Consider the following 10,204-nt stretch of genomic DNA (forward strand, 5'->3'; position numbering starts at 1 on the left):
CTAAAGGACACATGACTTACACTGTATGTACTTGGCTGGAGAGGTCACCTTACTCACAATGACAGCTTGGCAAGGTTGTGTAGAAGGCAGGGCAGAGTCATACCTTAGAGACTAACTAATTTGGAGATGCATCACTTTTTCTTAAGCAACAGCTCTCTTCATCAGATGAAATGAAAGGACTTGCAAGGAGCAGGTGTTCAAATAAAGTGATTTAAATACTATGGGGTGGAGGAGAAAAGAAGCAAAAGGTAGATTGAAGAGAAAAGCAAAGTAGTAAACCCATATGGACATGGGGGTTAAGAAAGCTAATTGAGATAATAGGATAAGAATGTTGTGTAGTGCAGCCTGGACACTGTTTGTGGAATAAGGTTTTGTAGTCCCTTGGGATGAATTATTGTAGTAAGGATTATGTTAACACTGATTCTTCAGAAACTTGGTATGGAGCTCAGGTAACTGTCCTGAAACTGCACACACTTGCTTCTCTTCCCAGAAATCAATCAAAGCTATAATCACTTTACCTGGGCAGAACTCTGAGCAGCCCAGACAGTACTTCTCGCAGTGCCTGCAGAGGGATGTGCCCGAATGTTGGAGTTTTGCTAATGCTGGACAACAACCTGCATGTTGGCTGCTGTGGAGGAGAGTTGGTGAATAATGCTAAAAGGCACTGCCTCATATTAGCTAGTCATGATCAGGAGGGAGGGTAAGACTTTTAGCAAGGCATCCTCAGGGTAAGAGCGGCTATCTTATTTAATAGAGATCTTTGAATAATTTCTGACTTTTTTTCCCCCCAGATGTTCAGTTCTCTCCCCTCTCCTGAGGATTCCCATGATTTTTGGAACCCTGGACTCAGTGCTTGTGAGTGGGGAGGTATTTTCTATCAGGGTTGACCAAAGGAGATGTTTAATTTTCTAAATAAGGGGTAGAACTACTGGTGTTTGAGACCAGGTACAGAAGTTACACTTATTGTGTGGTAGGTATGCAGAAAGCAGTCTACAGCCATAATCAAACAGATGGTCAAGGCACATAGAGCATGGCAAAAATGGTGGCTCCCACTCTAAGATAACCCTGGATGGATGTGGTCTCAGACTTCAGCACTGTAGCTTAGAGTTCTGCAACGAATGTCTGTACCATATCCCATTGCAACTCATGGTAGGTGGTATTCTGCCAGCAACTCATGGAGCATTGTAGCGCCCCATTCAGGTGGTGCTCTAGCCTTGGCAAGGAATAGGAACAGGAGAGAGAGTGTATGGGAGCCACTGATTCATGGTCCAAGGAGCCAGGAAAACATCCAGTGGGACCCGCTACAGGTAGCAGCCGTGCAGGAGGAGACGCATCAACCCCACCCACCTTCCAGGGCCAGCTCACTACCCCCAGATGCTGCCAGTCTCTGGCATACATGTAGGGCCCGAAAGAGGTTCCAAGCCAGTCCTGGAAGGGTGTGGGAGTGCTCAGAATAGGGGAGGGAGGATGGCCCACCTGCTTATCAGGCCAGGCCACTGTGTGGGAGCTGCACAGCCTCTGTGAAGATATGCAGCCCCCTAGATTGTGGTCCAAGTTCCAGAGAGGGCAACACTGCACAGTTTTTCTTTATTATGCACACAGAGTTTGGCAGTTGCAATATTTAATTAACCAAGGGGTAGAAGATTTGCATGCAGCCACCCCAGGGTTTTGTTTGAGACCCCATTGCTGCCCACCCCACCCCCACACTTACCATCATAACCGCCCTGCTCAGCAGGGTCTGTTCCCACTGTCTCAATGTTAACTGAGAAGAAAGTTCCGAGTTCTGGAGCGGGCAGTGTTGCACAGTTTTTGTTAATAAATACACTAAAGTTTGGCAGCTTCAACATTTTTCTAAAACAAGGCATGTCTCTTCCTTGTGCATGCCCCTGGTGGTGGTGGGGGTTGTACAGTTGGGGAAGGTAGGTGAGAATGTATGGTGTGGATTGTAACAGCAGTGCCCATGATGCAGGGCCAGAGAAGCCCATGGCAGGAGACTCATAGCCCAGTGCCAGGCCATGGGTCCTCAAAGCTCTCCAGCCCTACTTATCTGGGGAGGGCTCCCAGTTCATGTGGGTGATGAGCTACTTGGTCAGGGCTTTGTGGATCTGGACAGTCTGCCAAGGTGTGGGGCTGGGGCTGCCAATATTGCAGGTGGGGGGCAAGGAGGGGGGAGAATACATGTAGGTACGTACGCACACACGGTCAGCACAGCATGTGCAGGGTGGGCATTGTGGGACAGCCAGCCATTGCTTATGGCCATGATGAACTGCTGCTGCATTAGGTCCAGGTGGGCAGCTTTGATGTTTGTGCCAGCCAATCAGAGAGGGCTTAGCCGTTCAACTCTGCTCAGGAGACTTTGGCAACCCAGGGAGCCTGTAGGGCATACTGGGAGACATGCAAGATGCACCCCCAACCTGCTGGGCTCAGGCTATGCAGGCAGGCTCTGATACCTCCCCCCCCAATCCCCACTCCATAGGAGCTAAGGTGTGTTCTGCTTCTTCCTGACCTAAACTGGGGTGCTTAGAGTAAAGCTCATAGTTGGAGCACTTCCACCATGGGCTTCTTGAACATTTGTACTTTGCCTTAGTTTTCAGAAGAACATCCTAAAGAACTGATTCTGTCCCTTTATGGTGCCGAGTACGCTTGGCAAAAAGGCTATACCCATCTGCATTAAATCTTTTTTTCACATATCTTGGTGTTTCACTATGTCTGGGACTCTGGTTTCTGACAGAATCCTCACCAAAATTCATTCATTCATTCATTTCTACAATATTTTGGTTAGGGTTTAGTGGCTTATATTAGTTAATAATATAGACCAGTTCTGATATCTACTAGACAATGGGCACTAATGACTCCCCTTTCATATCTCCTGGTCTGAATCTGACTGCCAGAAAAACATTTTGGCTATTTCTTTATCAGTAATTTCTGGTATGATTTGAATATAATCCGTTTATGTGAACTTGTCTTAGTATTTTTTCTCTCAAACAATCAACCTATATCAACAACTTTGATTTTCTAAAAATAGTCTGCCATCTTTGGTATGATTTTCCCATTCAGAAATAGGGATGTTGCATTATTTAAAAATGCTTCTCATTCAGTTTCCATAAAGTTGTCTGGGGACAATGGCAAGGTCATCTCAGGGTAAAAGTCAAAACACTGTGATTTTACTTGTGATTTTGGCTTTACTTTTAGCGGTGATCATGTGAGGGTGTCATACTCTAGTGTGTTTTGCTCAAGGCCTGTAGTGAGGATTTATTTAAAAACTTCTGCCAGTTGCTGAAAGAGACTTGTTTGAGCAGGAGGCCTATATACCTATCAGCAGAGGTACAATGAGGGCAACAGAATGCATGACGACAGTGGCAACTTCCACCTGTTGCTGTACTGCCGGCAAGACTGTGTGCCTGTGAAGGCAGCTCCTAATTTATTTGGTCCCCCACACCAAGTCAGTGCCCAGGGCTGCTGCCCCAGAATCCCCATCCTAGTTATACTACTGCTTATAGGGGCATAAAGAATGCCAGCAGAGCTAGTAAAAGCTTTTTTATTAGAGATCTTTTTTCAAATTAATGCACAGACAAGGTCAATTCACGGATGCCTTTACATGAACTCTGCTGGATGCAAGAGATACAATACTTGCCTTTGGACTTCTTGAGCCAGATCATCTCCTTGAAGGGGCATAAATGGCCACGGCCCACTATATTCCATGCTTTTCTTGCTAGCAGCATGCAATGCCTCTCTGCTCTGCTAGCAACTTGTCATTCCATAAGTATGTAGAAGACAGAAATACAAACTGCAGGGTTTGCTTCCAGAACATGATGAAAAGCAGAGGAGTTCTCTTCACTATAAAAAAGGAACTGTTTTCTTTTTCTCCAAAAAAGTACTCATAACATTTAATTATTCCCACTCTAATGCCCAGTGCCTCTTTTATAGCAAGGGAAATTTCACAGCTTTTTGTTATCCTATGGAAACAAAAACTCTTCAGTTTTGCTGTTGCTTCTATCTGCATCCCCTGCCCCATCTCCACTTCCCTTCCTTTTTTTCCTTTGCAGATGTTGGGCTGATCAGAACTGGTATGCTGCCCCAAAACCTCTCTTGTCTGAAATAGTTGGGATGTACGGCCAGAATTACAGTAACTCGCATCTTTTTATAAGAGAGGTATGAAATGTATGTTTCTATGTTGTAAATGAACATCTTCCCATCAGGAACGAAGGATATTTTTCTTTCTCTAAATACAAACCTGTATTTTAGAAATCTTCTCACATACACTGAGGATTCTTTGTATGTTCCTTCTTATTTTTTTCAGTGACCAATGAGTCCCAGGGGTGATAACTGACACTATTCAACCCCTGGAGTACTTAATTCATTGCTGCCTTTACTCACTATTGCAGCTTCATTATCTGTGCTAAAGGCCAAAGAACACCACTTGTGCATGTGCTTGGAACTGATCAGATTTGTAAACTGCTAGGGGTGTTCGAAGGGGGCCCTGTTTGATTTGGATTTGGCCCAAATCAGGAACAGTGATTTGGATTTTGGCCCAAATCAACAGATTTGTTGAAGTGGATCACTGTCCCTGATTCGATTCAGCCGAATCTGAATCTGAAGATTCGACGCTGATTCTTTGAATCGGCAATTTGGACACAGGCACAGCTTTTAAAAGCTTTTTCTGTGTACCTCGAGGTACCAGGCACGGCTCATGATTGCTGCAATGCTGGAGCGCATGGAATGTCCCACAGGAGTGCAGAGGTGAACACTTTTGGGTCTGTCAGGGGGCGTGCTGGAGGGCCCCCCCATGCCTCCCCAGCTCAGCGATCAGCCACAGGGGGACCCTGGGTGCTCCCCTGACCCAGGAGGCACCAGTCAGCAAAGCCAGTAGGGTGTGGGGGTCCCCCCTGTGCACTCCCCGGCAGACCTGGAAGTGAACTGGAAATGCTTCTGGTCCAATTCCAGGTATGCTGGCGAGCATGCTGGGGAGCCCCCTGCACTTCTGTGGGATGCTCCATGTGCCCCAGCATCATAGCACTCATGAGCCCCTGCTACCTAGAGGTATGTAGAAAAAACATTTAAAGTTGTGTTCATGTCCGAATGTTTCCGAATCTCTCTCATTCAATTTGGAGAGATTAAAGGGTCCTCTGATTCAATTCAGAGATTCGGCCACCAAATCAGGCCAAATCTCCACTGAATTGAATCAGGGACCGAAGCTTTGCACAGCCCTATAAACCACGTATCAAGGTAGCTCTTGAAATTTGATGCTGATCTACTTCTATTAATTTATTACTGGATTATATTTAATACTCATAAATTCCTGGATACTGTTGGCTTTGGGGTGATGCACAGCAGAGGCAGCCCATGCCCTAAACTCCCTCAATAAAACAATGCCTGAATTGTTCATTTCTTCCAACTACAGTACCTTTGCTCTGGCCCATTCAGTTCTATCATATTAATAAACTGTGGTAGCACAACAGCAGGGTTCACAGTCCCCTTACCCCAGGCTTGTGGAGTTATTATGGTGCTACTACTATATACAATAAATGGGAGAGTATTCCAAGAGGCATTAAAGAGCTAAGCCAAAGGTATTAAACATCAGTATCCCTAACTATGAATGAAGAGGGAGCCGTGCTCCTTAGAACAAAAGGAAGGTAAGACCGAATGCATTTTGAATTCTGATTCAGAAGTTACCATGCTCTGGCAGTGTCTGAGTCTGAATTTAATACAGTGGAGTTGCATCTTACGCGGGAGTTAGGTTCTAAAGTCAGCGCGTAAGGTGAAAATCATGTACAGTCAAAATTACCCAGTCCCAGCTTTGCGACTGGTGCCTCCTGGGTCTGGGGGGCACTTGGGGTCCCCCCATGGCTGATCTGATTGCTGAGCAGGGGGGCCCTCAGCGTGCTCCCTGGAGGACCTGGAAGTGGACCAGAATGGCAGGCGGAATCGCCCACACTATTTAAACTGTTATTTTTCTCTCTCTTTTGCCGAGCACATATAGTTGAATTCGTGTAAGTTAAATGCGCGTATGATGCGACTCCACTGTAATGCTAAATCTCATATCCAACTGCAAGGGCCTGTTTCTCCCCACATGGGATCTGGCTGTGTACATTCTCTGTATCCACTAGGAGTCAGAGTCATAGAAAAGTAAGACTGGAAGGGACCCCAAAATGTCATGTAATTCAACCCCCTACTCAAGGCAGGATCACCTCTATCTAAATCATCCTAGACAAGTGCTTGTCCAACCTGTTCCTAAGGTCTAGAACAACCCTCATACAAAGGAAAGGTACTGAGTATAGGACCATCTTGGTCTCCCTTCACTTTCTTTATGTTGCAGGAGGGTTATATCACTTATTAAGGATTCTGAAATAGGAGGAGTGGATTCGTTGGCTTCAGGCTGGCTGCTGCTTCATGAAAGTAGCTCACTTGTCCTAGCAATAGTAATTAGGGAGATAAGAAGAAGGTGTACTTGTTCAGATTGCTTCCATACACTAAAACTAATTTGAAGGAAAATGTTCTCTTTTAAAGCTGTTAAGTCCATACTTACTAATACTCAAGGCACTGATTTTTATAAACAGGTGACTCGTTGTACCCAAGTCTTTGTTGGGAGCCTGTGGGCATGTCTGCCTCATTATAGCATGTCATTACAGTGACATAGTGCCTAAAAATAAACACATGCAGTGCACATGGTGCAGTATAGGCTATTACTGTGCCATCTTTCAGTACTTCCAAAAGAAAGTATTAAATGACAGTGTAGTAACAACATTGCCATAGTGACATGTGTAGATGTGCCCTGTGTTACCTTATTTTTCAGGGGACCATGCAGCCAGAAGATGTTGCCCTGAGGGGTCAGGCCAATGCTCAGGATCTCAATATTGTGCTGTTAGACAGGAGGGCGTGGTATACGATTGCACATATACAAAACACACACAAATCAATTAGGTGCATACACACACACACACTGCCAGCTCAGGCACATACACATCCAAACCAGCCTAGGCACATGCATACTTATCACCAATTCAAGCACATACACTATACACCCCAAAAGTTAGACACAGATCACTAATTTGTATATCATGCACACAATGCCATGTATATTTCACAGGGAAAAAGCAGTAGGAGCAAGTAAGGCTCAGAGGTGCCAGGGACAGCAGGAAAGCAAGGACAGGCTGAGAGGTGGCATAAAAGGGGAGATGGAATTGGGAGAAGATGGGGAAACTAGCAGAGAGGGTGGGGACTGGGACTGGAGCTGAGAGAGAGAGAGAATGAGGCTGGAATTTAAGATGGGGAAGGGACTGGGATTCAGTAAAACAAAATCCAACTTGGGGTTGCAAATAACAGTGGTTTTATTGAACAGGGGACATGGCGACACAATGTCAGATTGGTTCCCTTGCGTGCACACATGCACACACACAGGCTTGGTACAGGGACTGAAGTCCAGAAGGAGAGAGAGAGAGAGTCCAAATTGTAGGAGGAGGTGTGCAGGTAATATCTACCTATCCAGGCTGGAAAGGGGTCCTTGTCCAGTAGATGTTGTTGCTGGCAGGGCCTATGGGTGGATAGGTGGTGTGGTATGGTGCTAGTCCAGATGGAGAGGGCATCCCACTGGGTCTGTCTTCACTGCCCCTTTTTATAGGGGCAGACCTTGTGTGACCCTAGTGACAGGAGGCATGCCCAGGCAAGGGTCAGCCCCTGGCGTACTGAGCATGTGTGCTCCATGCAGGGATGTGCAGTTTTGGGTGTCTGTAATAGTGAGAGTTGCTGGTTTTGCAGGGTCTTTTGTCTTTCAAATGCTGGTCTTGCCTCTGTTTCTGGGTGGGGTCCGTGGTTCCTGGATGAATCAATGCGAGGTGATGGCCCAGTCATTACAGGCCATTCAGTAGAGGCCCACTACCTGTATTTCAATCATTCTCATTCATCCAGGAACCAATTTACATGGGAGGGGTATATGACTCATACAGTTGCAACATGGGATGCCCAGGCAAAGGACAGAAGATGGAGGCTTGACATATAAAATGGAAACTTGACATGACTTTGGTTCACTTACAAACACAGGCCTAAACCATACAATATCCATATGAAGCAATAAAAATCCATACGAAAATGATAATAATACAATATACAACAATAAGAATCAATACAAACCTAATAATAATACAATATAAAACAGTGGATATCCAAAACCAAAAATGTTTAAAGCTTGTCCTAAGTCTGAGCTCACTTATACTTATCTATAGGAAATAGAGAGGGAGAGAAAAGGTCAGAAATGGTTGGGGAAGGGGAGGGAATGCATTTTAAAATAAATAAATAAATAAAAAAAAAAGAAACAACTGGAGGTTTTGCTACAAAGGTTCCATATACTTCATTGGGAGATATTGGGAGCTGAGAGAGACTCTACATTTTTGAAAATCCAGTTGCTTATTTGGGGGCCTCAGTAGGGAATTAGAAACCGGATTTTAGTCCTCCAGTTTTGATCATCTTAGCTTGAAAGCCCCAAACATGAGGTCTGCTGTCAACTCAGGAGATCTAAAGACCAGTCCTTTTTCTAACATAACTTGGATTTGCTGGAATCTGCTCTGAGCGTTTCTGGCCATTTAAACTAGCTCTTTGCATTGATGACAAAAGGTAGCAATGCATTTGTTCAGAAAGGGTCAAAATGAAGTTTTATAGCTACCAATGCTGTACAGAAGAGCTGGAGAGCAGAATTCAGCAGTAGCCTACTGCACAACCGAAGGCATGCTTGAACAGACCAGCTGAGTGGCTCCTGTTGTGCGCTCTTGAAAAAGTGTAGATATGAGGAAGCTTTTCTACTCATGTCTTGATTCCTTCCAATCATGGGCAGAGCTGAGAGTTGGGGAATTTAAGTCAGCAAGTTGATTTCTAATTATACATGGCCTATGCTCGGCACCAGCCTCTGAGCTCCCCTGAAAGCCATGAAACCTCTTCCTTCAGGGGATGCATTTTTCCCTTGCTTCCTGCCTCATATGGCAAAGCTGCATACACTTTTCAAAGGCAGGAAGTCTCTTTGTAGAATATGAGGTTAGCTTTTCACTGTTGCTGGCTCCTTTGTGGAGGGAGGGGGGTGGGGGCAGGCTCCTTTATCAGGGGAGACAGGGCTGTGTTCATCATGCTTCCTTCCAGTGCTGTCTGCTCCATCTGTTGCTGGGAAGGCCACTAGAAAAGCTACTCCTCATGCAATCTGCGCAGTAGAACAGAGCAAGTATTTTAAAGGGCACAAACAAGTTAAAAAAACATGGTAATGTGAAAAACTTCCAAGGCAAAGGCAGTTGTGAATCCACCTGGGAGGCTGCAGTGGTTGGACAGTTTTCATGGCTGCTTGTTCTAAAAGCTAATGGATTTCATTCGGAGGCAGCCATAGAGGTGAAGTAAGGATATGTTTACATTTTTCATACAAATAATTTATTGGCTTCCCAGACTCAGTGAACCACAAGGACTAGAGAGAGATAAAAAGATCTCCAAGTCATTTTTTTTTATGGGAAGAGTCTTGGTGCAAATCTGAACGGTGGGGAAGTTCAGATTTGGATCAAGCTTCAGTCTTTGTGACTTGATCCAGCACCCATGGAAGCCAAAAGAAAGGCTCCCTGTCAGGCATTGTGCATCTGCTACATCTTGCCCATGCTTGCTCAGCTTTCATAAGGGCCAAGTAGAACCACATCCTTTGAGCATTGCAATTCAGGGTCTGCCCGGTCCCTACTCCTGGGGAGCAAAGGGCAGGATCCATGGTTTTCCACCCCTGAGCCTATGCAGCAGCCTGTTGTACTAGGGAAAAGGACTTCCAGCCCCACAGAAGAATGCAGCCTGCATGCCTGGGTTAGCTAAGAAGTATTCAGCTTACTGCCACTCATTTCCTGATCTCTCTGGGACATGGCCAGAGCTTATGCTGGGCCTTTACATCTGTCAAGCTAACTGTACTGTTGCACACCTGTCTCAAGGCCTGTACATGCTTTTGGACTCTTGCAGTGGCTCCTAATACTAAAGGTGCAACTCCACACTGTCTGTTTCTGAGGAGCTGTGCCTGAGTAAGGCCTTAAATATGACAATCAGCTTACTAAGAAATGCATCAAAACTCCATCAGTGTTGTGGATCCTCCCAAACTTCATAAGCACAGGGATATGTATGCACTCGATTTGTTTTTTCTGTCAGGCTTTACAGTGTAAAAGCACTTCAGTGAAACCAAAAAGGAAATTCAGTGGGGAAGAGC

This window comes from Alligator sinensis, unplaced genomic scaffold, assembly GCF_000455745.1.
Source record: "Alligator sinensis unplaced genomic scaffold, ASM45574v1 scaffold47_1, whole genome shotgun sequence".
NCBI lineage: Eukaryota > Metazoa > Chordata > Crocodylia > Alligatoridae > Alligator > Alligator sinensis.